Source organism: Rhinolophus hipposideros (genome assembly GCF_964194185.1).
Source record: "Rhinolophus hipposideros genome assembly, chromosome: 7".
Taxonomy (NCBI): Eukaryota; Metazoa; Chordata; class Mammalia; order Chiroptera; family Rhinolophidae; genus Rhinolophus; species Rhinolophus hipposideros.
The window spans coordinates 6,175,679-6,203,410 of record NC_138053.1 but is presented as its reverse complement, the minus strand read 5'-3'; the positions used below and the strand labels follow the sequence as shown (position 1 = coordinate 6,203,410).

The following is a 27,732-nucleotide window of genomic DNA, read 5'->3' as shown; positions in this document are numbered from 1 at the left end:
AAATATAATACTCATACATCCTCTAAGAGAAAAGTTATGCCCATGCAAGCACCCAGAATGGGGAGGAAGCTTGCCCAGGGCTCTCCACATAATTCATGGTAGAGTAGGGGCTGGGAACACAGTAGAGAGCCGGCTTGGAGCCTAGATAAAGTACCTTGCAGGGGTAGGTGCCCCATGATTAGAGGGACCACACAACCTGGGCCAGGACATTCCTAGTTCACTCTGCCTTACAGGTGAAATTAGTAACAGAGCTCCCTTCACTCAAGGACCTGGAATATACATTATAAAATGTTTCCATGTGGGTGGTTTGTGAAATGAAAAATCATCACTAGGGCATGGCATTGTGTGTCCTTAAAACAACCTTCAAGCTCAGAGGTCTCTCCATGAAGCAGACCAAAAAGCAATTAAAGGTTCGTTCACTCATCATTATAAGGAAAGGAAAGTTTTTATGATAAAAATCCTTTCAACTGATGTAAACTAGATCCTCATTAGGGTTATGTTTCATTTCTTTGATTATTAAAGGTGACATACCTGGTCATGCCATAAAACTTTTTAAAATTGAGGCATAATCTACATATATTAAGTTCATCTTTTTTAGTGTACAGTTTTATATATTTTAACAAAATATATAAATTCTGTAGCCACGACTAAAATCAAGGTATAGGACAGAAAGTTCCACCACCCGTCAAATTCCTCCATGTCCCTTTGTAGTCAATCCATACCCTAATCAATCCACTCTGGTCATAGCTCATCTGTTTTCTATCCCTGGTGCCTATTCCGGAATGTCATACAAATGGAATCCCATGCTGTGTTGTTTGGTGTATCAATAGTTTATTTTTTTTATTACTGAGTATTCCATTGCAGAGATGTAACACAGTTTATTTATCTTTTTGCAAGTTAAACAACTTTTGGGTTGTCTGCAGTTTTTTTGATGGTTATGAATAAAGCCACTATGACTATTCACACATAGGCTTTTGTGTCAACCAAAATTTTCATTCCTCTTTGTAAATACCTAAAAGTGGGATTGCTGGGTCATATCTTAAGTTTTGTTTCTAGCTTTATAAGAAAGTACCGAACTGTTTTCCAAAGTGGTTGCACCATTTTGTGTTACTACTACTAATACATGAGAATTCCAGTTGCTTCACATCTTTTTTAACACATGGTATTGTCAGCTTTAAAAAAACAAAAAAACTATAAAAACAAAAACCAAAAACCCAAACTTTAGCCAATCTAACACGTGGGCAGTATTATCACTTTCTAGTTTTAAATTGCATATTCCTAATGATTTGTACATTTCTGTTTTTAAAAATTGTATAGTCAGGCCGGCCCGGTGGCTCAGGTGGTTGGAGCTCCGTGCTCCTAACTCCGAAGGCTGCCGGTTCGATTCCCACATGGGCCAGTGGGCTCTCAACCACAAGTTGCCAGTTCGATTCCTCGAATCCCGCAAGGGATGGTGGTCATGCCCCCTGCAACTAAGATTGAACATGGCACCTTGAGCTGAGCTGCCGCTGAGCTCCCGGATGGCTCAGTTGGTTGGAGCACGGGCTCTCAACCACAAGGTTGCCGGTTGGACCATCTCAAGGGATGGTGGGCTGCACCCCCTGCAGCTAGCAACGGCAATTGGACCTGAAGCTGAGCTGCACCCTCCACAGTTAAGACTGAAAGGACAACAACTTGAAGCTGAATGGCACCCTCCACAACTAAGATTGAAAGGACAACAACTTGACTTGGAAAAAGTTCTGGAAGTACACACTGTTCCCCAGTAAAGTCCTGTTCCCCTTCCCCAATAAAATGTTAAAAAAAAAAAAAAAGGAATTCAGATCAAATAATTTCACACGAAAGGCACAACTTGAAATGATTATTTTTTTAAATTAAAGTTTATTGGAGTAACAATTGTTGTAAAGTTACATAGATTTCTGTAATACATTATCTATATATCACATTGCGTGTTCACCACCCAGAGTCAGTTCTCTTTTCAGTTCTCCTTCCATCACCATGTTGGATCCCCTGTACCCTCATCTACACCTACCTCCCCCTTACCCTCTGGTAACCACTAAACTGTGTCTATGAGTTTTTGTTCCTTCATTTGCTTGTCTTGTTCTTTTGTTGTTTTTGGTTTACATACCACATATCAGTGAAATCATAGGGTTCTCTACTTTTTCTGACTTATTTCGCTTAGCATTATACTCTCAAGACCCATCCATGTTGTCACAAATAGTACTATTTCATCTTTTCTCACCACCGAATAGTATTCCATTGTGTATATATACCACAACTTCTTGATCCATTCATCTATCAAAGGACATTTTGGCTGTTTCCCTGTCTTGGCCATCATAAATAAAGCTGCAATGAACATTGGAGCATATATGTCTTTATGGTTAAATGTTTTCAGAAATTTTGGGGTAGATATCCAGGAGAGGGATTGCTGGGTCATATGGTAATTCTATTCGTAATTTCTTGAGAAACCTCCACACTGCCTTCCATAACGGCTGCACCAGTCTGCATTCCCACCAACAGTGTATGAGGGTTCCTTTTTCTCCACAGCCTCTCCAACACTTGTTATTATTTGTCTTGTTGATGACAGCCATTCTAACTGGGGTGAAGTGATATCTCATTGTGGTTTTTATTTGCATTTCTTTGATAATTAATGATGTTCAGTATTTTTACATATGTCTACTTGCCATGTGTATGTCCTCTTAGGAGAAATGTCTCTTCAGGTCTTCTGCCAATTTTTCAATTGGGTTGTTTGGGTTTTTTTTGTTGTTGAGTTGCATGAGTTCCTTGTATATTTTGGATATTAGCCCCTTATTGGAGGTGCTGTTTGCAAAAATCTTCTCCCATTCAGTTGGTTGCCTTTTTATTTTGTCGATGGCTTCTTTTGCTGTGCAGAAGCTTTTAAGTTTCATATAGTCCCATTCATTTATTTTAGTTTTTACTTCCATTGCCTTTGGAGTCAAATTCATAAAATGCTCTTTTAACCCAAGGTCCGTAAGTTTAGTACCTATGTTTTCTTCTATGAAGTTTATTGTTTCAGGTCTTATGCTTAAGTCTTTGATCCATTTTGAATTAATTTTGGTACATGGTGACAGATAGCAGTCCAGTTTCATTCTTTTGCACGTGGCTTTCCAATTCTGCCAGCACCACTTATTTAAAAGGCTGTCTTTTCTCCATTGTATATTTTTTGGCTTCTTTGTCAAAAATTATCTGCCCATATTTATGTGGGTTTATTTCTGGGTTCTCAATTCTATTCCATTGATCTCTGTGTGTTTTTCTGCCAATACCATGCTGTTTTGATTACTATTGCCCTGTAGTACAAGCTGAAGTCAGGGAGTGTGATACCTCCAGCATTGTTCTTTTTTCTTAGGATTGCTTTGGCTATTCAAGGTCTTTTGTGGTTCCAAACAAATCTGATGATTTTTTGTTCTATTTCTTTAAAAAATGCCATTGGGATTTTGATGGGGATTGCATTAAATCTGTTTATTGCTTTGGATAAAATGGCCATTTTAACTATGTTGATTCTCCCAATCCATGAGTACGGAATGTCTTTCCATTTCTTTGTGTCTTCTTCAATTTGTTTTAAAAATGTCTTAGTTTTCAGCATATAGGTCTTTCACATCCTTGGTTTAGTTTATTCCTAAGTATTTTATTCTTTTTGCTGCAATTGCAAAAGGAGTGTTTTTTTTTATTTCTTTTTCTGAGATTTCATTGTTAGTATATAGGAATGCAATGGACTTTTGTACGTTGATTTTGTAGCCGGCAACTTTACTGTCTTCGTTGATTGTTGCTAATAGCTCTTTGGTGGAGTCTTTAGGGTTTTCTATATATAGCATCATGTCATCTGCAAAGAGTGACAATTTAACTTCTTCATTCCCAACTTGGATGCCTTTTATTTCTTTATCTTTCCTGATTGCTCTGGCAAGGACTTCCAACACTATGTTGAAAAGCAGAGGTGATAGGGGACAGCTCTGTCGTGTTCCTGAACATAGAGCAAATAGCTTCAGCTTTTCACCGTTAATTATGAGATTAGCAGAGGGTTTATCATATATGGTCTTCATTATGTTAAGGTATTTTCCTTCTATACCTATTTTATTAAGCGTTTTAATCATAAATGGATGTTGTATCTTGTCAAATGCTTTTTCTGCATCAATTGATATAATCATATGATTTTTGTCCTTTATTTTGTTTATGTGATGTATCACGTTGATGGATTTGCGTATGTTGAACCATCCTTGTGCCCCTGGGATTAACTCCACTTGGTCGTGATGAATAATCTTTTTAATGCATTGTTGCATTTGATTTGCTAGAATTTCGTTTAGGATTTTTGCATCTGTATTTATTAGATATATTGGTCTGTAGTTTTCTTTTTTTGTGTTGTCCTTACCAGGTTTTGGGATCAGGGTAATGTTGGCCTCATAAAATGAGTTAGGGAGTACTGTCTCTTCTTCAATTTTTTGGAAGAGTTTGAGTAGGACAGGTATTAGATTGTCTTTGAAAGTTTGGTAGAATTCACTAGAGAAACCATCTGGTCCCGGACTTTTGCTTTTGGGAAGGTTTCAGATGACTGATTCAATTTCGTTACTGGTGATTGGTCTATTTAGATTTTCCAGTTCTTCGCGATTCAGCCTATAAAGGCTATATGTTTCTATATGTTTCTAAGAACTTGTCCATTTCTTCTAGGTTATTGAATTAGGTGACATATAGTCCTTCATAGTATTCTTAGATGATCCTTTGTATTTCTGTGGTGTCCGTGATAACTTCCCCTCTTTCATTTCTGATTAGTGTCTTTTCTCCTTTTATCATAATGAGTCTAGCCAAGGGTTTGTCAATTTTATTAATCTTTTCAAAGAACCAGCTGTCATGTTAATTTTTTCTATTTGTCTTTTTGTTCTCTATTTCATTTAGTTCTGCTCTGATTTTCATTATCTCCTTTCTTCTGCTGACCTTGGGTTTCATTTGTTCTTCTTTTTCTAGTTCTTTAAGGTGTAATGTAACCTTTTTTTTCTTGAGATAGGTCTGTAATGATATAAATTTCCCTCTTAAAACTGCTTTCGCTGCCTCCCAAAAATTTTGGTAGGACGTATTTTCATTCTCATTTGTTTCTATGTCTCTTTTGATCTCTCCTCTTATTTCTTCTTTGACCTGGTCGTTCTTTAAAAGTTGTTTAATCTCCATGTATTTGTGGTTTTCCTGTTTTCTTTTTGCAGTTGCTATCCAATTTCAAAGCCTTGTGATCAGAGGATATGCTTGGTATGATTTCAATCTTCTTAAATTTGCTAAGGCTGATTTTATGTCCCAATATATGGTCTATCCTTGAGAATGTTCCATGTACACTCAAAAAGAATGTATAGTCTGATGTTTTAGGATGAAGTGCTCTATAAATGTCAATTATGTCCATTTCATCTAATGTGTCATTTAGGGCTGCTATTTTGTTATTTATTTTCTGTTTGGATGATCTATCCATAGCTATCAATGATGTATTTAAGTCCCCTAGTATAATTGTGTTTTGGTCAATTTCTCCTTTTAGTTCTGTTAGTAATTGCTTGGTATATTTCAGTGCTCCCTGGTTGGGGGCATAAATATTGATGACTGTTATGTCTTCTTGTTGTATAGTCCCCTTTACCATTATGAAATGTCCATCTTTGTCTCTTGTTACCTTTTTTATCCTGGAGTCTGTTTCATCTGATATCAGTATGGCTACATCTGATTTTCTCTGGATACCATTTGTTTGGAATTTGGTATCCAATTGTTTGTCAATTTCCACCCTTTCAGCTATACCCTAATCTGCCCATTCACTCACCGGCTGATGTCTCCAGTTTGGGGCTGCTATCAGCATCAGTGCACAGCTCTCTCTTTGGACGTAGGTGTTACTTTCGCTAGGTGAACCCGTAAGAGTGGAAAGGCTCTTACGGGTATGGTAAGTGAGAGCTAAGCTTATCATGAAAATGCCAAGCTTCTTTTTTTTATGTTTGAGTCTATGTTTGTCAAATATATCCACCTTTAAAAAGTTGTCTTGGCTATTGTTGTCCTTTTACTCATTTACTCATCCACCTTTAAAAAGTTGTGTTGGCTATTGTTGTCCTTTTACTCATTTGTGTGAATTGTAGAATATGCTTACCAAATCTGAAGAAAAGTTATTTTGAGGTTTTGTTGGGATTTTATAGACTTTTCATGTTAATTTAAAAACAACTGACATCTGGAAAATATTAGTCTTCCCGTACTTCAGACTTATTCAGATCTATTTTGTCTTGTGGCAGTTTACTGTTAAGGTCTTGTATATTTTTTAATCGCTTAATTCTGGATATTTTATGTTTTTTGTTGCTGCTGTTGTGTTGATTCTCTTTCTAATTGGTCAATGCTGTTGTATTGGAAAGTTATTGATTATACACTGATTGTATATTCAGGTTACTTAATGATCTTCCGTATTAGTATTGTATTGTATTAGTATTGTAGCTCAGTATTGTAGCTGAGATGTGTCTCTTGGAGGCAGCATATGTTTGGGTTTTTTAGTTTGTTTGTTTTTTCATCCAATCTGCTACTCTGTGCCTTTTTATTGGTGAGTTCAGTCCATTTACATTTAGGGTGATTACTGATATGTGAGGATTTCCTATCATTCTATCTTTGGTTTTCTGGTAAGTCTGTGTCTCCATTGTTTCTTTGCCTTTTTGTTGTCTATTATTTTTGTGTGGTGGTATTCAATGATTATTCCCTCTGTTTCTTCTTTTATTATGTGACATATTTCAGTTCCAGAGTTTTTTGAGTGGTTACCGTTAAGTTTATGTAAAAGAAAGTTTGATATTTAGAGTATTCCCTTTTCTTCAGCATGCTTACTTTCTCCATTCCCATATTCCGGTTGAGGCCTTTACTCTCCCCCTTTTTATGTTTTGGTTGCCACAAATTATCTCTATTTATGCTGGTTGAATAGCGTCCTTTAGTAATTCTTGTAGTGCAGGTTGTGTTAGAAAATTCCCTCAGCTTCTTTAGGCCCGGAAAGGTCTTTATTCCTCCTTCATATCTAAAGGATATCTTTGCTGGATATATTATTCTTGGCTCATAATTTCTCTCTTTCAATAGTTTGAATATTTGATTCTACTCCCTCCTGGCTTGTGAGAGTTTCTGCTGAAAAATCTGATGATAATCTAATGGGCTTTCCTTTGTAGGTTACCATCTTCTTTTCCCTCGCTGCCTTGAGGATTCTTTCTTTGTCGTTAAGTTTTGACAGCTTCAATACAATGTGCCTTGGAGAAGGCCTGTTGGGGTTGAGGTATTTAGGTGTTCTATTTGCTTCTTGGATTCTAAGATTCAGTTCTTGAAATGATTTTTATTTTATGCAAAATAGGTCCATCAGCAATCCTAGAGTTTTCACTCCAGTTTCTCCTCTGAATTTTTAGAAATCAAATGCATTACTTGGTTGAGATATTAAAATTATTTTTCCATGGAAGTTATAGAAATTGCACAAAGATTTTAAAATAGATTTTAAATATATTGAACACATGTTCAATTTTTGTCTAAAATAAGGCAAGCATTTGTCTTAAAAAAGGATTAATGTGAGTAAATTAGCACTGGTCTATATGATAAACCTGCAACCAAAGCTCTTTAATATGTTATTGCTATTTAAAGTTAGGACTAAGACACTGATATTCTTGACCATCATCTTTCAGAGTAAACTATTTCTAACACTGTTACAAAAAGAAAAGAAACAAAGAACAAAGTCTCATATAGCAGAGTCCTATTTACAGTGGAAGTAGGTACGCCCAAAGGCAAACTCAAGCATGGTCAAAATTATCTGAAGGAGTAAATATTGGTCTCAGAACATTTTTCTTCTACAATTTCTTTAATTGTTTAGTGATGAGGCAGAAAAAGAGTTAATGACGGTGGGCCCATGGGTTCCGTCCAGGCCTGTATCCTCCTCCTGCCCAGACTCAGCCTCTAGAGATAAATCTTCCTGTCAAACATCCTTAGGAAAAAGGAGATAAGACCCAACCAGTAAAACCAATTTTTTGACGCCTGTGCAGATTACCAAAGCCTGCCCCCAGCATGAACTCCAGCCTCATTATAATACAATTAAAATAAAATGAACATTAAGGTCCCCCCATGGAGTTTTCTATGCATTATGGATGACAGTATGTGCAGAAAGAAACTAGTCATATAACCTGCATATCTCAATCAAATGACCTCAGAGGGATGTCGTATCTCCTGCTATAAGAAAATTTACCTGTCCTTTCCTCTATAAGAAAAAGCTAACCTAATTCCACGCCAGAACATTTAGGGGTTAATTACATGCCAGAACATTTAGGGAGAGGCTTTTCTAGCTCTTTATCAGCAGATGCAACTTTGCCAACATTGCACATTTTTTCAGGTAGGTAGTTCTGAAATACGAGTTCGCAAATTGAGTTCTCAAACTAGTTGCAACGATGTTGCTAACCTTTTTTGATATCAGAGAGATTATTCATTATGAATTTGTACCAACTGGATAGTTAACTGAGATGACTATTTGGAAGTGCTGAAAAGGCTGTGTGATAAAGTTGCTGACCTGAACTTTTCGCCAACAATTCATGGCTCTTGCATCATGACAATGCACCAGCTCACACGGCACTGTCTGTGAGGGAGTTTTTAGCCAGTAAACAAATAACTGTATTGGAACACTCTCCCTACTCACGTGATCTGGCCCCCAAAGACTTCTTTCTTGACCCAAATATAAAGGAAATATTGAAAGGAAGATATTTTGATGACATTCAGGACATCAAGGGTAGTAATATGACAGCTCTGATGGCCATTCCAGAAAAAGAGTTCCAAAATCGCTTTGAAGGGTGGACTAGGCACTGGCATCAGTTCATAGCTTCCCAAGGCGAGTATTTAGAAGGTGACTGTAGTGATATTCAGCAATGAGGTATGTAGCACTTTTTCTAGGATGATTTCGTGAATTTAATTGTTGGACCTCGTATGTCAGCCACCCTTGCTGGTTCTGAGTTATCTATTGGCAGGCCATCCCTCTTTGGTGGTGGTGGGGTACCCTTTTCTCTTAGAATTTTGCCATTGATCGATATGTCTTTATAGTTAATGTCTTCCAGCCACAACTTGAATACTTTCCAGTCTCTCTAAATCTTACTGAGGCAGGACAGGTAGCCTAGGAAATTGACAACCCCCTCCAGGCAATGCACCTCACTGATTACACAAGTAACAAGTGACTGTATATGGCACCAGCAGCTGGAGAAGAACAAGAACCAGTTTCCTCCACCTAGGCTGATTCCCTTTGACTGGGACCTGACCTTTAGCCAATTTTAATGTCATTATAATCTCATTAACATTGTGGTTACTATGACTCCCATCATGCATCTGACATCATGACAGTCCCAGAAGAGACAAATAAGAAAGAAAAAGTGGGAAACTGAGGATCCCACCTACTGGGAGGAAGCCATGTCAACGGGATGTTACCAAATCCTGCCCCAGGTATAAATACCCCTGGTCAGGACTTCCTCAGTGCGACTCAGTCTCTGAGTTCTCCCACAATTCCCTCTCAAGGGTGTACTTTCATTTCAATAAACTGCCTGTGCTTTCTCCCATCTGTCTCGCTCTTGAATTTTTTCTCATGCAGAGACAAGGACCTGGTCACCGTTGCATAAGCCTCCAGTGACATTATCACATACTTGTCTAGCCACCAAGCAATTACTGGAACACTCGACACCACAGTTTGATGGCTCTCGTGTTGATGGCATGAATACTGGATGTATTGTGACCACACTTCTAATTGTGACCTCTCCCTAAGTCCTACGAGCCACTTTTCTCTCAGTGTTGACACAGATTGTTGTTTCTAACATTAGTCATCCAATGAAGTTTAGGGGCCAGATGTATAAAAAATGTGCATGTTTAAACACTAGATTCACATGTGATGTTGTGAGATGCTCATGCTGAGAGGCTCCAGAAAACTGAGATCATTTAAGGGACTCGCATATTCCAGGCTCCCATCTCATGTGCAGTCCTAAATCAGATGCTCCTATAATGGAATGGCAGAAAGGGTCTGAAATATTTAAATAGCTATCTTTTCATTTCATTTTTGCAGCTCAACCATGTTTAAACTCTCATAAGCAGAATATCTGTGTGACGTGACTCCATTGTATCTATTATATTACACAATTCTTTCCTTAGAGAAAATTTTGAGTCTTTCTCTAAAACACAAAAGTAAATTGCTTGATTGACATCTATTACTAGTACCAATAGTAAAGACTTTGTTCCTGTTAATTACCACAGTAATTCCCTAAGAGGCCTATGATATCAAAACTCTGATTTTCAACAGAAGATAAAATAACAGGCTGAATGAAACTAGGTGGAACTCAAAAGGATATCAGTTGGTATCAACTGAGCTACCAGCAATAATTAAAAAAATTAATGTTTCCTAATTATTGCTTTGCTTCACCCTTAACGACAAATGGAGGCAGGAACCTCATCTTTTACATTTTATGATTTAGAACACACCATGCAGGCAAAATAATAAAACATAATTATAAGCTAAGATGGGGTTTCCCACCCTGAAAACATTTCCCTGAGAAAAAAGTCATTACGTGCTTATAAAGCTAAAAACCCTTGACAATGAGAGCTTGTACTACAGAGTAAAATCTCCCAAAGGCTACTTGGTAATTAACTTCTTTTCAGCAGCAACATTCATTTAGATCACAGATTTTATACAATAATTTTTTGCTCTCTTAAAACTGGACACGTGTACTAAAAAGACTCTCAAATCTCATTTAGTTTTCCCAGCAATCCTTGAGAACTTTCTCACCTTTTCAACATAATATTTTACTAATGAAAAGCAAACATCTAGAACAGGGGTCAACAATCTGAGGTCTGCGGTCAAATCCAGATTGCTACCTATTTTTGTAAATAAAGTTTTATTGGAACACAGCCACTCTCATTTGTTTTCATTTTGTCTATGGCTGTTTTCCTGCAAAGGCAGGGTTGCATGCATGTGACAGACCACATGTCCCCAAAGCTGAAAATACTTATTATCTGGCCCTTTACAGAAAAAGTTTGCCCATCTCTGGTCTAGAATTCATGTCCATCACTTACAATTTTCATCATTTGGAATGTCATCCACTCCATTTATCAAATCTCTGAAATCTTGAAATAGAGGCCTGGTTTATTTTTTAAAGTGTTTCTAGGTTTTCCTTTCTATATGTTAATTTTTCAGTTCTCTGAGACCTTGATTTTAATTAAGAAGTTCCTGAGGGGCGGCCAGTTAGCTCAGTTGGTCAGAGTGCGGTGCTCTTAACAACAAGGTTATTGGTTCGATCCCCACATGGGCCACTGTGAGCTGTGCCCTCCACAACTAGATTGAAACAACTACTTGACTTGGAGCTGATGGGTCCTAGAGAAACACACTTAAAATAGAAAATTAAAAAAAAAAAAAAAGAAGTTCCTGAGGTGCCACCTTATGCACAACTCAGCCCAGGCCTACAGTAAACAGAAACTAGAAACTCAAGTATAGTTTGAGTTTGACTACCTCAATACATTTCAGCATTCAACAGAAATGTATTGAGGTAGTCAAAAGGTACAAACTTCCAGTTTAAAATAAATCCGTCCTGGGGGTGTAATGTACAGCATGGTGACTACAGTTAACAACATCATATTGTATATTTGAAATTTGCCAAGAGAGTAGATCTTAGAAGTTCTCATCACAAGAAAAATAACCGTAACTATGTGAGGTGATAGATGTTGACTAAACAAACTTATTATGATCATTTCACAATATACACATGTATCAAATTGCTATGGTGTACACCTAAAACAAACACAATGTAAAATATCAATTATGTCTCAATAAAACTGGAATTAAAAAAAATAGCAACAAAGTTCAAGGAAACAAAGTATTCTATTCTGGAATGATCAATGAGTTATGGAAATGGGCTACAAATAACATGTCTTTTCAAAAAAAATTTAAATGATTCACAAATAGTCAAGAACTTTAGCCAAATAAACAAATAAAAATTAAAACAACAATAACAAAACTGTAAAGCACACCTGCTACATGAAAACAAGCACTGCTGGTAGGGCGGAAACAGAGGTTAATAAAATCCACCTCCTGCGCTCTCAAGTGAGACATACTTAAAACAAACATGGCAGAATAGCAGGTCATAAAGGCAAAATGAAAGCCAGACACCCTTGAAATGGTCCTGGGTGTGTGGGAAAGGAGAGTCAACAACTGGGGTGATGAGAGCCTGAAGGCATGTGAGCAAGCTCTGCAGCCTGGGAATAAGGAAAGAGACAGTCCAGGCTGAAGGTATGGGCAAAGACCCAGAACTCTGGGCAGCAAACCTCAGGGGCTAAATAACAAGCAGTAAGGAAGAACAGTGTTCCACTGCAAATCGCCACTGCAGATTATCACTTGCTGCAGCAGGTGCCAAGCCCTGTCCACGAAAGGCAAGGTGGCCAGTCACACAGATCAGGCCTCCCTCTCCAGGTGGAAAAGAGGAGAAAGGCTGCTCAATTCTTTAGTTGCAGCTCTGGGCAATGTCACATATTTTATCTAGACATCTGCTTACTTCAAATTACAGAAAACCAAACTGTGAAAAATTTCCCCCTTAAAACACAAAGCTTGACCCAACAATGCCACTCCTTGGCATATACCCAAGACTTGAAAACATATGTGCACACAGAAACATGTACACGAACGCTCATTGCAGCATTATTCACAATAGCCAAAAAGGGGAAACAAGTCCCTGTAAATCTACAGATAATGAAAATGTGGTTTACCCACACAATGATTAGTCGGCCATAAAAAAAGAACGAAAGAAGCCAGACCCAAAAGACTCCAAGAAATGTCCAAAATTGGTAGAGCCACTGAGACAAAGTACATTAGCGATTGCCAAGGGTTAAGGTGGGAAATGGGGAACGACTGCCTAATGCACATGGGGTTTCTTTTTAGATGATGAAAAATGTTCTGGAATTTGATAGTGGTGATGTTTGCAAAACTCTTATGAATAAATTCAAAACCACTGAATTATGCACTTTTAAAGGGTAACATTTATGCTGTATCTCAATAAAGCTGTTATTAAACAGCAAAGGTTGGATTTGAAGGCTGTAAAACACAGCCATGCGAGTCTTTTTCCCCCCCTTTCTCTCTAAACCAGGGGTGTCCAAACTGCAGCCCACCATCCATTGTTAGTTGGCCCGCAGCAAATTCTAAAAATATATTTAGTTTACTTAAACCAGGTGAGGCAATACTACTTCACCTCGAGTGGGTGGCCTGGCTGTTTGTGTATTTTACTGCATATGGCCCTTGGTGAAAACAGTTGGAAAAAAGTTTGGACCCCCCTGCTCTAAACCATAACAGTTTGGACTGCAGTCCTAGGCCAGCAGCTCTTCTCAGGGCCCCCGCATTGCATTTCTGCCAACAGGCCACAGGGGGCTGCACCGTGACAAAACCCGTGACAAAACCCAGGCCGAGGGCTACCGGGTGAGGCAGGTGAGGGGCATGGCTAGGGCGCCTCCGCCCGGGAGCCGGGCAGTTACCAGGCAACTGCGCGGCCTCACCTAACCAATCAGACACTCGGCACACAGCGCCAGAGCCCCGCACTTCGGGCGGAGCAGGCGGAGCGCGACCTCACGGCCCGGACCCGGAGCCCCAGCCCGCAGCATCCTCCCGTCGCGCGCCCAGCCAATCAGAAAGGAGAAGGATGCGCGTTCCGGCGGGCGGCCGGGGCCCACACGGCCGGGCCTCCCCGCCCCACCCCCACTCCGCGGGCCCTGCCCCTGGGCCACGATCTGGGGGCCGCCGGCGGCGAGGAGAGGGGCGCTTCCCTTCGTGCGCCTTGGTGGGAGGCCTCCGCAGGCCTCCCCTTGGCCAGGCCCGTGCGAGGACAAAGTTCCAAGAAAAGCACCCGCTTTTAATGGCGGCGGGGGCGGGGTACGCACCTGAGGTCCCCGTTAGCGGGCAGCGCCCGCCCGAGCGCGGGGTCCGAGGGCTGGACCACCAGGGAGCGGCCCAAGGCCGAGGGCGGCAGCCGGGACGGCGAAGAGGCGGGGGCGCGGCGTGTGGGCGGCGGCCTAGGCCCTGCTCCCCACCATCCCTCCTTTTTCTTTCTTTTTCCTTTTTTTTTTTTTTTTTTTTTGGCTTCCTGGAAGGCAGCCTCAGCTCGCGTGTCCGCAGCGCCCCAAGTGGGAGGTGCCGTTTCCGGTGCTGTCTAATTCAGCTCGGCTGCAGTGTGTTTGGAGGCTCTCGGCCGCGGTCTGCCCGAGGCCACGGGCTCATCCGTGTCCAGCCTTGGATGCGTGACTGGCGTGTGTCTGCTCTCCTCCAGAGACAAAAGTGGACGCGCTTTCTTGCTCTTAGTTAATGCATTTTTGCATGATTGCAATTTGTAGCTTTAGAGCCGTGAAGTCCCAACTCCAGTGACTGGTGAAATTGCCTTAAAGTCATCAACTTACAAACCAACAGCATGTCCTGACCTTTCTGTGGGTCAGTGACGTACCCAAGCAACCTGAAACATATAATATAGACACATTTAAAACAATGTTTTCTATTACTTCATACAAGTGATATCCAGCTGTACTTTCTTAAATGTTTTCTGAACATAAAAATTAATGCAGCATCTCAGGAAAATGAATATACTCAGAAAAATTAGATGTTTGGGGAGATCTGATAATGAATCGTCAGGCAACATGCCACTGGGTACATTTTTCTAAGTGACGTGAATAAGTGTGCTTCCACTGAAAGCTCCAAACTGTTCCTGAGAATGTTTTCTGCAAATGGATCAGCTTACAGTTCAGTGAGCAACCTGGCAGGGAAGTGGTGAAAATACTGTGCGCTTACACTGTATTTTGATTTATTTCAAACATGAACTGTCCATCAGATCATGGTGGCATTTTATCAAGCAGTCAAATGTTATAGTAGTGTTGTTACAGTTACCTATTTATTTTAAATATGCCCAAAGAATAGGGTAATAGAAACCGTTCACCCAGTGCTCAGACTTAAGGCGATATGCCTTCATAAAGAAATGTTACACAATTGAGGGCGCCGTTCTCATTCCCCTGTCTTTCCTTGACCAGCGGTCACTGCTGTCTTAAAGTTAATATGTGTTCTAACACATGTTCTTTTCCAAAAAGACAAAAGTGTCCCAAATTTGCTGACATTTTTCTTCAGGGGGCTATCAAACGTAAGCTTCCTAGCAGATGCTGTTTAAAAACAAATCTGTCCTTTCAAGATAAAGATAATTCAATTAGTTGAGAAAGTACTTGCTTTTTTGACATTTTTAAAAGAAAGTTTTGAAAATACTTCCATTCTGCTACAGTTGATTCTCTTTATTCAGAGGAGTTAATGTTCTATAAGTTGTAGCAAGTGCTGGTGTGGGGACAGAGTCCCCGAGAGTTTCCAGGCTCTGGGCTTCCCGGTGGGGAGGTGCTGGCTCGGGAGTGAATGACCATCAATTGTGATTGGCTGACCAGCAGCTGTAACTGGTTAGCCAATTGGTTACTGATATACCTGCGGGGCTGCGTTGATTGGTTGGTTGGCTGGCAGGCAGAGAAGTGAATGGCGGACTGTGGATCGTGTGGCTACTACTGAGTGTGTCTCGCCCAGCCTCCAGTGAGACCATAGTGGTGTGACCCCCCTACCTGTGGCTCCGTGGGTGTTCCTTTTTGGCCTCACCATATCTTGCATTCTTATGTGGGGAGTGGGACCAGAGGCCCCACAGGCCACCCCACACAACAGCTGGCTTGGCAAGACTGAACCACTGCCCCCAGGGGGAAACGAAGGTTAGGTTTCTGCCAGCCTCTGGTCATTACATTTTGAGACCCTATACTACATATCCTTGTTTTATGTGTGTTTTAGTTTAGACACCTTACTTAATATACATTGTTGATTCATTAGTTGAACTCACAGCCAACAGTGTTGTAACTCATGGCTAAGGAAGCTTATCTAACAGGTGTTTTCTGCATAAGACGTATCATAGCCTTGTGCTTAGGAACGCTAGACAACACTTCAGCACTATGCTTGAGGGGCATTTTAAACAGCAAAACCAACAAAAACCACACACAAAAAATGTGAAGAGTATAGCATTAAACAGACCAGGAAAAGGATGCTTGTTTATAGTGCAATAGATGAAACAAAAGATGGTTGCTTTGTTTTACCGCAGCTGGGAATGTGTGCAGCAGGCAACTCAAATTTTTTGCCACTCTCCACTTGTCCACACAAGACCAGGGAAATCACTGTGAGTAGTGGTTCTGGGTTTACCTATAAATTTTAGTGAGTAGGTAAATTTACAAATACGAAATTTCTCTCTTATTCTTTCTTGAACCCATTCCAATTAACCCCCATCACTCCACTAAAACTCCCCCCACCCCCAGGTCACTAGTGACCTCTGAATCGCTAAATCCTATAGTCATTTTTCAGTCCATCAATTACTTGATCTATCCGCATTTTACATAACCAATCGCTATTGACCTTCCAAGAAACCATATTTGGTTGCTGTTCTGCCTACTTTTCTGGCTATTGTCCTCAGTCTGTTGCAAGTCCTTCTTTATTTTTCCAACCTTTACACAGAGCAGTAACTCAGGGTTTAGGGTTGGATCTTTTTCCTGTCTGCTCTCACTCCTTGGATGACCTCATCTAGACTTGGGACCTTAAATACCACTGATATGATTATTACTCTCAAGTATGTATCTCCAGCCCAGACCCTTTACCCCAACACCAATCTATACTCTGCCTACTTTGAAATCTTCACTTGGAGGATAAACAGGCATCTCACGCATAACATATCCCACTGTCTCCCCAGTTCCTCCTGCAGTCTTCTTCCCTTTCTCAATTAACAAAACGCCATTCTTCCCAAGGATTTCTCAGGCCCAAATCTTAGAAATCCTTTATGAGATCTGACAGTCATTGCTGAATATCACTACTGTCACCTTCTAAGTGTTCCGCTTGGGAAGCAATGCACCGATGCCAGCGCCTTGTACACCCTTCAGAGTAATTTTGGAACTCTTTCTGGAATGGCCATCAGAGCCGTCGTATTACCCTTGATGTCCTGAATGTCATCAAAATGTCTTCCTTTGAATATTTCCTTTATCTTCAGGTAAAGAAAGAAGTCATTGGGGGCCAGATCAGGTGAGTAGGGAGGGTGTTCCAATACAGTTATTTATTTCCTGGATAAAAACTCTCTCACAGACAGTGCCATGTGAGCTGGTGCATTGCGGTGATGTAAGAGCTCCTTCGGGACCATTTTTGCACATACCTTTCTAATGCCAAGATTTTCAGTTAAGATTTTCCTAACTGTTTCTCTATCAATGTTTTCTTGGTTTGCTATGCTTCTCACAGTCAGCCAACAATTTTGATGCACAATTCGATGAATTTTTGCAATGTTTTTGTCAGTTCTGCTCGTTATTGACTGGCCTGACCTCTCTTCATCAGTGACGCGTTCTCTCCCCTCAGAAAAACATTTAATCATTTGTACACTGCCATTTTCTTCATGGCATTATCCACATAAACTTGGACTAAAGTGACCCTGATATCATTTGCGCTCTTGCCAAGTTTAACAAGAAACTTAATGTTTGTTCATTGCTTTAATTCGACCTCAGACATTCTCGCAATGGCACACAAAAACACGCAACAACCATAATGAACACCACTCAGCAAAGACACCACAACATATTAATACAAACACAGCTGTGAGACACTGATATACCAAGATTATGAAACCTTACCAAGCTGTTTGTACAGTGCTGCCAATGTAAGTGCAAGGCGGTTGTCAGACTCATATATATTTAGATACACAAATACCACTGTGTTACAATTGCTGTATACGTTTGTAGACTAGGAGCAACAGACTATAACATATAACCTAGGTGTGTAGTAGGCTAGCCCATCCATGTTTGTGTAAGTGCACTCTGTGATGTTCCCACAATGTAGAAATTGCCTAACAGCCCATTTCTCAGAAGGTCTCTCCATCATTAAGTGATGCATGAGTATATTTTCTTTGTGGTTACCATGGGGATTGCATTTCATTTAACATCTTAAAGTTATAACTCCAATTTGAATTTATACCAGCTTAACTTCAATAGAATACAAAACTCTGCTCCTCTCCAACTCTATCCCCACCACTTTCGGTTGTTGAAGTCACAAAAATTACATCTTTACATATTGTGTGCCCAAAAGCACAATTTAATAATTCTTTTAAATGCATTACTCTCTTAAATTATGTAGAAAACAAGATTTGGAGTTACAAATCAAAGTTGCAATAATACTAGCTTTTAGACTTTTTTTTCCTTTAAATGTATTAGTCTCTTAAATCATGTAGAAAATAAAACGAGCAGTTACAAACCATTGTTACAATAATGCTAGCTTTTATAATTGTCCATTTATTTACCTTGGTTGAGATCTTTAGTTCTCCATATGACTTCAAGTTACTGTCTAGTACCCTTCCATCTCAGGTTACAGGACTCACTTGAGCATTTCTTGCAGGGCAGGTTTAGTGGTCACAAACTCCCTCCTCTTGTTTATTTTCAATAAGGGTGCCAAGACAATGCAATCGGGCAAGACAGTGTTTTCAACAAATGGTGCTGGGAAAACTGGATATCCACATGCAAAGGAAGAAAGTTGGACCCTTACCTTACAATATATACAAAAAGTAACACAAAATGAATCAAAGACATAAACACGGAGCTAAAACTACAAAATTCTTCAAGAAAAAGGGAAAAGCTTCATGACATTTGATTTGGCATAGGTAAATTGGACTTCATCAAAATAAAAACTTTGTGCATCAAAGGACACTTAACAGAGTGAAAAGGCTATCCATGGAACAGGAACATTCGCAAATCAAATATTTGATAAGGGGTTAATATCCAGACTATGTAAAAAGCTCCTACCATGTTTCCCCCAAAACAAGACCTAGTCGGACAATCAGCTCTAATGTGTCTTTTGGAGCAAAAGACCGGGTATAATATAATATAATACCCGGTCTTATATAATATAAGCTAGGTCCGGCTAGGTCTTATTTTCGGGAAAACATGGTATAACTCAACAACAACACACAACCCAATTCAAAAATGGGCAAGAAAATTGAATAGCCCTTTCTCAAAGGAAGGCATGCAAATGGCCAACAGGCACATGGCAAGATGCACAATGTTGTTAGTCATTAGGGAAATGCAAATCAAAGCCACAATGAAATATCACTTCACACCCCTTAGAACATGTATTCTTTCTCCCCCTCCCCCTTTTCCCTTCCCCCACCTCAACTCTGAGTCAAGCTGTTGTTCTCAGTCTAGTTGTGGAGATCACAGCTCACTGGCCCATGTTGGTATTATGAGCATTGCTCTCTACCCCGCTGAGCTAGTTGGTCTCCGGCCACTGGCCCGCTGCTCACGACCACTCACAGCAGATCACGGCATCTCTCACCGGCTGCCAGCCACTCATTCTGGCTGCCCACCACTCACGGCAGCACAAGGCAGCTTACTGCCGCCCTGCGCTCATGGCAGCTCAGCTCCAGGTTGAGCCGTTTGTTCTCAATCTAGCTGTAGAGGGCGCAGCTCACTGGCCCATGTGGGAATCCAACCAGCAACCTTGGTGTTAGGAGCACAGTGCTCCAATCACCTGAGCCACCCAGCCGCCCCAGAACATTTATTCTTAAAAAAAAAAAAACACGAAAAAAACCCCCTAAAACCCAGAAAATAGCATGTTGATGAGAATGTGGAGACGTTGGAACCACGTGCATTGCTGGTGGGAGTGTAAAGCAGTATAGCTGCTGTGGAGACCATTTTGGTAGTTCCTAAAAAAGCTAAACATAGAATTACACCAATTCTACTCCTAGGTATATAGCCAAAACTACTGAAAGCAGAGACTCCGATACTTCCACACCAATGTTCATTGCAGAATTATTCACAATAGCCAAAGGTGGAAATAACCCAAGTGTCCATGAACATGTGAATCAATGAACAAAATGTGGTGTATACATATGATGGAGTAGCATTAAGCCATAAAAAGAAATTGAGTTCTGATAAATGCTACCACATGATGAACCTGGAAGATACTACGCTAATTAAAATAATCCAGACACAAAAGACAAATATGATTTCACTTACATGAGGTACTTAGAATAGATGAATTCATAAAGACAGAAAGTAGATTACAGGCTACCTGCAGCTAGGTGGAAGGAAGAATGGGCATTTATTGCTTAATGATTACAAAGTCTCTGTTAGGGGTCATGAAAAAGTTTTGTATATGGAAGTGGTGATGGTTGCGTAACATCGTGAGTATACATAATGCCACTGAATCATCATACATTGAAAAACTGTTGCAGTGATAAATGTTGTCTGACAATTAAGGTCGTGAACTTGTTGCAATGATGTTGCTAACCTTTTTTTCAAAAATTAAAGTTCATTGGGGTGACAATTATTAGTAAAGTTACATAGATTTCAGGTGTACAATTCTGTATTACATCATCTATAAATCCCACTGTGTGTTCACCACCCAGAGTCAGTTCTCCTTCCATCACCATATATTTGATCCCCCTCACCCTCATCTCCCACCCTCCACCCCCCTTACCCTCTGGTAACCACTGAAGTATTGTCTGTCTATGAGTTTTTGTTTTTCATTTGTTTGTCTTGTTATTTTGTTGATTTTGGTTTATATACCACATATCAGTGAAATCATAGGGTTCTCTGCTTTTTCTGTCTGACTTATTTAGCTTAGCATTATACTCTCAAGATCCATCCATGTTGTCACAAATGTTCCTATATCATCTTTTCTTACTGCCAAATATTGTGTATATACCACAACTTCTTTATCCATTCATCTATCGAAGGACATTTTGGTTGTTTCCATATCTTGGCCACCGTAAACAAAGCTGCAATGAACATTGGAGCACACGTGTCTTTATGTGTAAATGTTTTCAGATTTTTTGGGTAGAGACCCAGGAGAGGGATTGCTGGGTCATATGGTAATTCTATTCGTAATTTTTTGAGGAACCTCCACACTGCCTTCCATAACAGCTGCACCAGTCTGCATTCCCACCAACAGTGTCTAAGGGTTCCTTTTTCTCCACAGCCTCTCCAACACTTGTTACTATTTGTCTTGTTGATGATAGCCATTCTGACTGGGGTGAGGTGACATCTCATTGTGGTTTTTATTTGCATTTCTCTGATGATTAGTGATGTTGAGCATTTTTTTCATATGTCTATTTGCCATTTGTATGTCCTCTTTGGAGAAATGTCTCTTCAGGTCCTCTGCCCATTTTTCAATTGGGTTGTTTGTTTTTTTGTTGTTGAGTTGCATGAGTTCCTTGTATATTTTGGATAGTAGCCCCTTATCAGAGGCACTGTTTGCAAAAGCTAACCTTTTTTTTTATATCAGAGGATTATTCATTATGAATTTGTACCAACTGTACAAACATTTAACAAAGTTGACTATTTGGAAGTGCTGAAAAGGCTGCACGATAGTTAGACGACCTGAACTTTTTGCCAACAATTCATGACTCTTGCATCACGACAATGTACCAGCTCACACGGCACTGTCTGGGAGGGAGTTTTTAGCCAGTAAACAAATAACTGTATTGGAACACCCTCCCTATTCACCTGATCTGGCCCCCAATGACTTCTTTCTTTACCTGAAGATAAAGGAAATATTGAAAGAAAGACATTTTGATGACATTCAGAACATCAAGGGTAATACGACAACAGCTCTGATGACCATTTCAGAAAAAGAGTTCCAAAATTGCTTTGAAGGGTGGACTAGGTGCTGGCTTCCCAAGGGGAGTACTCTGAAGGTGACCATAGTGATATTCAGCAATGAGGTATGTAGCACTTTTTCTAGGATGAGTTTGTGAACTTAATTGTCTGACCTCGTATTTTACCACAATAATTTTTTTTTTAAAGTTGAAAACACTCCCACTATATGATGCAGCCATCGCATCGCAGGTATTTACCCAAGATAAGAGTAATATACAGAGGGTGCCAAAAAGAAAGTATACACATTTTAAGAAAGGAAAACACTGTATTAGAATTGTAATACTCAATATATACCGATAGCAAAAGATGAATGAATACAAGTCACGTTTGACTTCTGCAGTTGCAAGAGGTGCTCAAAGTGGTCACCGTCAGCGTAATTGTTATACAACTTTTTCCTTTCTTAGAATGTGTATAGATTTTTTTGGCACCCTCTGTATATCAGTACGAAGACTTGTACATGAATATTCACAGCAGCTTTATTCATGATATTTGACCCAGGAAATAAGCCAAATGTCAATCAACAGGCGAATCAATAAACAAATTATGGTATGTCCATATAATGGAGTGGTACTCAGCAATAAAAAAGAATGAATTCTGGGTGCATGCAAAAACATGGATTAATTTCCAAAATCATCATGCTGAGTCAGAGAAGCCAGACATAACAGAGTCCTTACTTTATGATTATACATACATATTATTCTAGAAAGTGAAAACTATTTCATAGTGGCGGAAAACATATCAATTTCTTAGCTCCGGAGATGAAGAAAGGAATTGACTACAAAAGACATGAGGATGCTTTATAGGGGATGGAATTGTGCTATATTTTGATTGTGGTGATGCTCAAACAGGTGAATACATTACACATTTTTCAAAATTTATCACATTGTACTGTTGAAATGAGTGCAGTTTATTATAAATTATACCCCCATACTGATTTTAAAAATCAGCCCCTCACATTCTGTATTATAAAATGTTAAAACTACTTTAAATTATGCATATACGGTCACACTGTTCTCGCTAAAATCATCTTTCTACTGCTATTTTCCAACCACTGTGATTTTTAATGACAGTAAATGGTTTACAAAACAAAATAAGACATTTGTTTAATATCATGACTTATTTAATCTTTATCTCATTATTTAAATAATTTCTTTGTATGTCTTATACACTGTATATTAGTATAATAATGTGTGTAAATAAGTGGTATATATTTTTTCATGTTCACATATTTTACCCGTAGGGATGTGTAATCCAAATCATTTGGAGACTACTGTCCTAATAAGTTGGAAGATCCTGTTCTTGGAAAACTGAAAGAAGAATTCATCTACAAGCAGAGGTCTAAATTCATTCCAGTAGGTGACTGAAATAGAAGACTCAAGATTGTAAAAAATGTCATTTCTCCTACTTAATTTCCCTCAGTTAGCTCATGAATTTAATGCAACTCCAATAAAACCCCAGTGGGATTTTTAAATGCAACTGACAAGATGATTTTAAAATTTATATGAAAGTAAATGTTATGAGTAGCAAAGGTAATTTTGTGAAAGAGCAAAGAAGAGAGACTTGATTGAGTAAAAATCAGAGCATATGACAAAGCTGTAGCAGCTCAAACCTTGTCATATTGGTTCAAGAATAAATCAATAGAAACAAAGAATTTCCAGAAATTTTATGGAAATTTATCGTATGTTATAAATGGCAGTTCAAATCTTCAAATAAAGATTGTTAATAGCCAATAAATTATTTTCGTACAGGTATCTGTTCGAAACTAGAGAATTTCAGCTACTGCAAGTTAACAAATTAGACCATCTACAGGAAAATGTACTTACAGGTGGTGAGAACATTAGCAGACATTTTAATAAACTGGGGTAGCTGATATTTGGACAAAAATGCATATACTGTATTTGCCAGCAGACAGCCCATATATAAAACCAACCAGACTTTGACAGTAAAATATAAAAGCCCAGTTGTGACTATCAGCCCAACCCTCCAGCAGAGGAAACCGGCTTGTCGGCTTTTATCCTGTTTCTCGGTTAGCAGGAGCTACATTGATAGGCAAGCATCACCACCTAGTGTCTGGGCTCACATTGCAGAGCTCGTCACGGCAGCCTTTTGTGTCCCAAATCGCAAACTACCAGTTCTGTATTTTGGATAGCCCTTACAAGTAAAATGTTTTATAAATTTGAGAGAACCACGTAGGGTTACACATTTAGTTCTGCCAAGTAAAGATTTTTTAAAAGCCTACCATCTACCAGCATTGCCAGTTTGTAAAAGAACAGATATTTAAAACCAAAAACTCAGAGAAGCCATAAACTTAGATAAAGGGACAGTTCTGCTTATAAAAGAACTGTTGAAATTGTATATGCATTTCATAAATACATAAATATCTCCTAACTATGTTAATAATTGTGATCATTGGTTCATTTTATGTGTCAACTCAACTGCGCCACAGGATAGATTTGCGGATAGTGGTTAAAAAATTATTTCTGAGTTGGTCTGTGAAGGTGCTTCTGGAAGAGATTAGCATTTGAACTGGTGGATTGAGTACAGAAAACTACCCTCCTGCTGAACAGAAAGTCAGGAGTAGATTGAATTCTCTCTCTCTCTCTCTCTCTCTCTCTCTCTCTCTCTCTCTCTTCTCTCTCTCTCCTTCTCTCTGCCTGACTGTTTGAGCTGCAACATTGCTCTTCTCCTGCCCTCAGACTGGGGCTTACTCCTCTCGATCTGCTGGTTCTCCGGCCTTTGAACTCGGACTAGAAATCCACCACTTGCTCTCTGAGTCTCCAGCTTGCAGACAGCAAACAATGAAATTCCCATTTCACCTACTGGTTCTGTTTCTCTGGAGAACTCTAATACAATAATATTTACATAATTCTCCTGTATGTCTCAACTTGATCAATAAAAGCAGAGCTGGAGACAAAGACTTGTACACAGATACTTAATTTGGGAGCGTTAGTGAGTAATCCGGTCCTTCCCATACAGAGGCAAACTGCCTTTCATCCTCTTTACCAGCAGGATTGAGAAGAACCCACTCACCACATCAGGATTCCCCAGAAGCTGTGTGGATCTGTTCCAGTAAAATGCTACTCGTGATACAGCAGCTACAAGTATGATTGGGCTGTGCACTTAGCTAAGTTTATAGTAGTTTAGTTATAAATTGGCTTTTACAGGAGCCAAACAAGTGCACTGAGTGGGAATTTGATGGGCCTCACTACTCCTGCATCCTTACATCTTTGAAGATGGTGCTCAGGTCCGCAGCTCCACCTGGAAGGCAGTATGTTTTCTGACTTAACACTTGCTGGGTCCAGGCAGGGTAAGGGAACCAATGGGAGCTCTTCAGTATGGCCTTCCCAATCGCGTCCTGGGGAACCAGGGACGTTTTAACAGGGTGATGCCTGGACACATTTGACTCCCGTGAGACATAATTATGCCCTCCACAAGCCCCAACTCCAACTGGAGGCCTCGTTGGTGTTTCAATTTCTACAGTGTCAGTGTCAACTCAGACCTGCATCCAGCTCTTGGATGATCTGGTTATTCTCCTTCTCCAACGTCCAGTTAACCATGGTAAGTAACCACAGGTTCCTTTGGGAAGTGATAAGGAGAATATTTATTGAGTCTGTTTGTGGTGGCTCTGCAGGGTCCTTCCCCAAGTGGATCCAGCTGCCCCCCACAATTGCTGGACTCTGGTCTGAGAATTGGTCATCCTCTGAAACTGGGTGGAGCATCAATTTTCCATCGTGCTAACCGATGTCAGTCTCCTGCTCACCAAGGTTTTCCCAGTTATACTTGTTCAGGAAGCACCCTACTGTCTGCCCTTCCATCTCATCCCTCAGAACACTGTGGTCAGATAGCCAGTGCCAAGTCACTGGTGTCAGTGCACGGTTGTTGCCTTGCTTCCTGTTCGACCACGTCCATCCACCTTGCCGCTGATGCTGGAGTCAAGCCACCTGGCTCTGCTGTTCTGGAACCCTACCATCTACTTTGGGAGTCTAGCTTCTGGCAGAGTAGCATGTACGACTGTCACCCTAGCCTCGTCACCCTGAGCTTCTCAGAGATGTTAGAGCTTCCTCAGCAGGGCGTTTCTTATTGCCTCAGTGAAGGAAGAGTCCTCTGGACCCTCCCAGGTGGGTTCTCTGCTCTCATGCACGAAATCTGCTCTAACATGCTTTCCTGAACCTTCTCTTTTCTCTGCCAGGGAGTTTCAGCATCTCACCTCATCGTTTTCTGTTGTCGTATGTAAACTGCACGGAGCCATCCCAGGAGAACATTAGAATGGCACCTTGCCAGGACGTTAAATCCTGAAAGAGATGCCCTTGTGTCAACAAACTCTCCATCCACTCTTTTACTCTGCCCTTGCTGGTCCAACACCCTCAAGAGCCACAGACATCGACACATATTTCCCTACTGGCTCACATGAGCCAGGAACTACAATTCTATCCATGAGTAAGTTGTTTTTACCTACAACAGAGACCATTCCTCCTCACTCAGGCTCTCCTGAGACCTGCCCTAAATATTGGTCTAGAGGCAAAGAGGCAAATTGGGTTGCGTCATGAGGAGATGAGCACCATGTTGTGAGACATCCACTCAGGTGGAGTCTTAGCCTGATAAACAGGCGGGGAAGGCTGCTCCCCTATGTCAAGGGGGAGGGGCCACTTCTGCTGGCCTGGAAATGAGATGGGGGGAAGGGAAGAGGAGGAGACAGAGGGGGGAGGGCGTCGGGGTTTTGACATTCTCAGGTGCGTGGTCCCAGCACCCCATCCCAATCTCAGGTGCCCAGCCCTTCACTACCAGGCTCTGACCTCAGACTAGGAGACCCGCCAAAGCTATATTTCCATCCTCCTTTGCAGCTCTGTCAGAGTGAGATCCCAGGCCTATGGCTCCTTTGTGGTTACAGGAGATGAAAGTCTTTTTAAACAGATTCATGGAGGCCTGCTGGTTTTTACAGCGTGCCCTGAGTCAACAGTTGGCTGACCAGAATCTGTCATTATCATTCTTCAAGGTTTCCTCCACAGCTAATAAAACCAGCCAACTCTACAAACCTTGTAGTTACTATGACCCCCATACTATTCACATAATAGATGTACAGCTTAACCAAATGCTTCTCGTGTACCTGATTCCTGCACCACAAGTAAGTCTGTGAATTCATGATGCTACAAGCCAGGGGGAAACATCGGGCATTTCTGGTGCCAAGTGTTTTAACTGTGTCCCCCCAGAACAGAGCCCCAGACAAAGATTTGTGCCCTGGTGGCTCACTTGGGAGGTCATACTTGAGAGCAGGAGTGAGGGAGTGGCAAGCCAGGCAGGAAAAGCCTACATAAGGGGCACTATTAAGGTTGCCGCTGTGGGCAGTGGGGTCCCGATTCTGCCAGGACCCCTGAGAAGTGGACAGAAGGCCTCCCCAAGCGGTAGCATTTATTCATCAGCTCCTAACCCCACTGGTTGAAGGTTGCTTCTAGGATGTTAATTCCTTCTCCCTTCCAAGTTGCCTGTATGTATGGGCCCCAGGGACTCCTTTTGTGTCTCCTCGGCGTCCGTGGAGGTTTCTTGGTGGAAGTTATAGAATAATTGATATGCACTTGGGGCAGAAAGCTTGAAAAGAGTCAAAGCCTTCATGGAACTGTACCTCCCCATGACAGAGATATCGCCCATAAAGATAGGAGGAATGATCAAGGCTACTGGATTGCCTACTCCAACACAATTCTCTAGATTTAGAAATTTAGGTAAAATCCCCAAACTTTATAATGGCCAAGGCGATCTTGCCTCCATCTTCCCAACCTCGTCTCCTACCTCTCTCCACTTCCTCACTCAGCTCCAACTATCCTGCCCTCTTTTGTGTGTGTGTGTGTTGGGGTTGGGAAGAGGTCCCAAACACACTTCAGATGTGGTCAGTTAGCATTTAATCAGAAGAACCACACACTAGAGTCAGCCTTCTCTCTATCAACACTGGAGGGTTTGCTAATTAGCTTAATGAGTGTTAGAAATGGGTTTGGTGAAATTAATGGCTTCTTAATTGGTGTGTCAGTGGGGGTCTAATGA

The 27,732-nt window shown here is 40.6% G+C and overlaps 1 protein-coding gene across 3 annotated transcripts in view; it reads right to left on the bottom strand.

Annotated features, from left to right (window-relative positions):
* GTF2IRD2B (GTF2I repeat domain containing 2B) overlaps window positions 1-27,732 on the bottom strand; it is a 360,110-nt gene that overhangs the window by 65,268 nt on the left and 267,110 nt on the right. Inside the window, exon 1 of one of the 3 annotated variants that reach the window (XM_081053360.1) lies at window positions 13,906-14,250. The exons of 1 other annotated variant lie outside the window; for it this stretch is intronic. The gene's annotated coding sequence lies outside the window, so the exon portion shown is untranslated. Of the gene's footprint in view, window positions 1-13,905; window positions 14,251-27,732 lie in introns of those variants that run through there. One more of the 3 variants, XM_081053362.1, reaches the window with a different exon arrangement.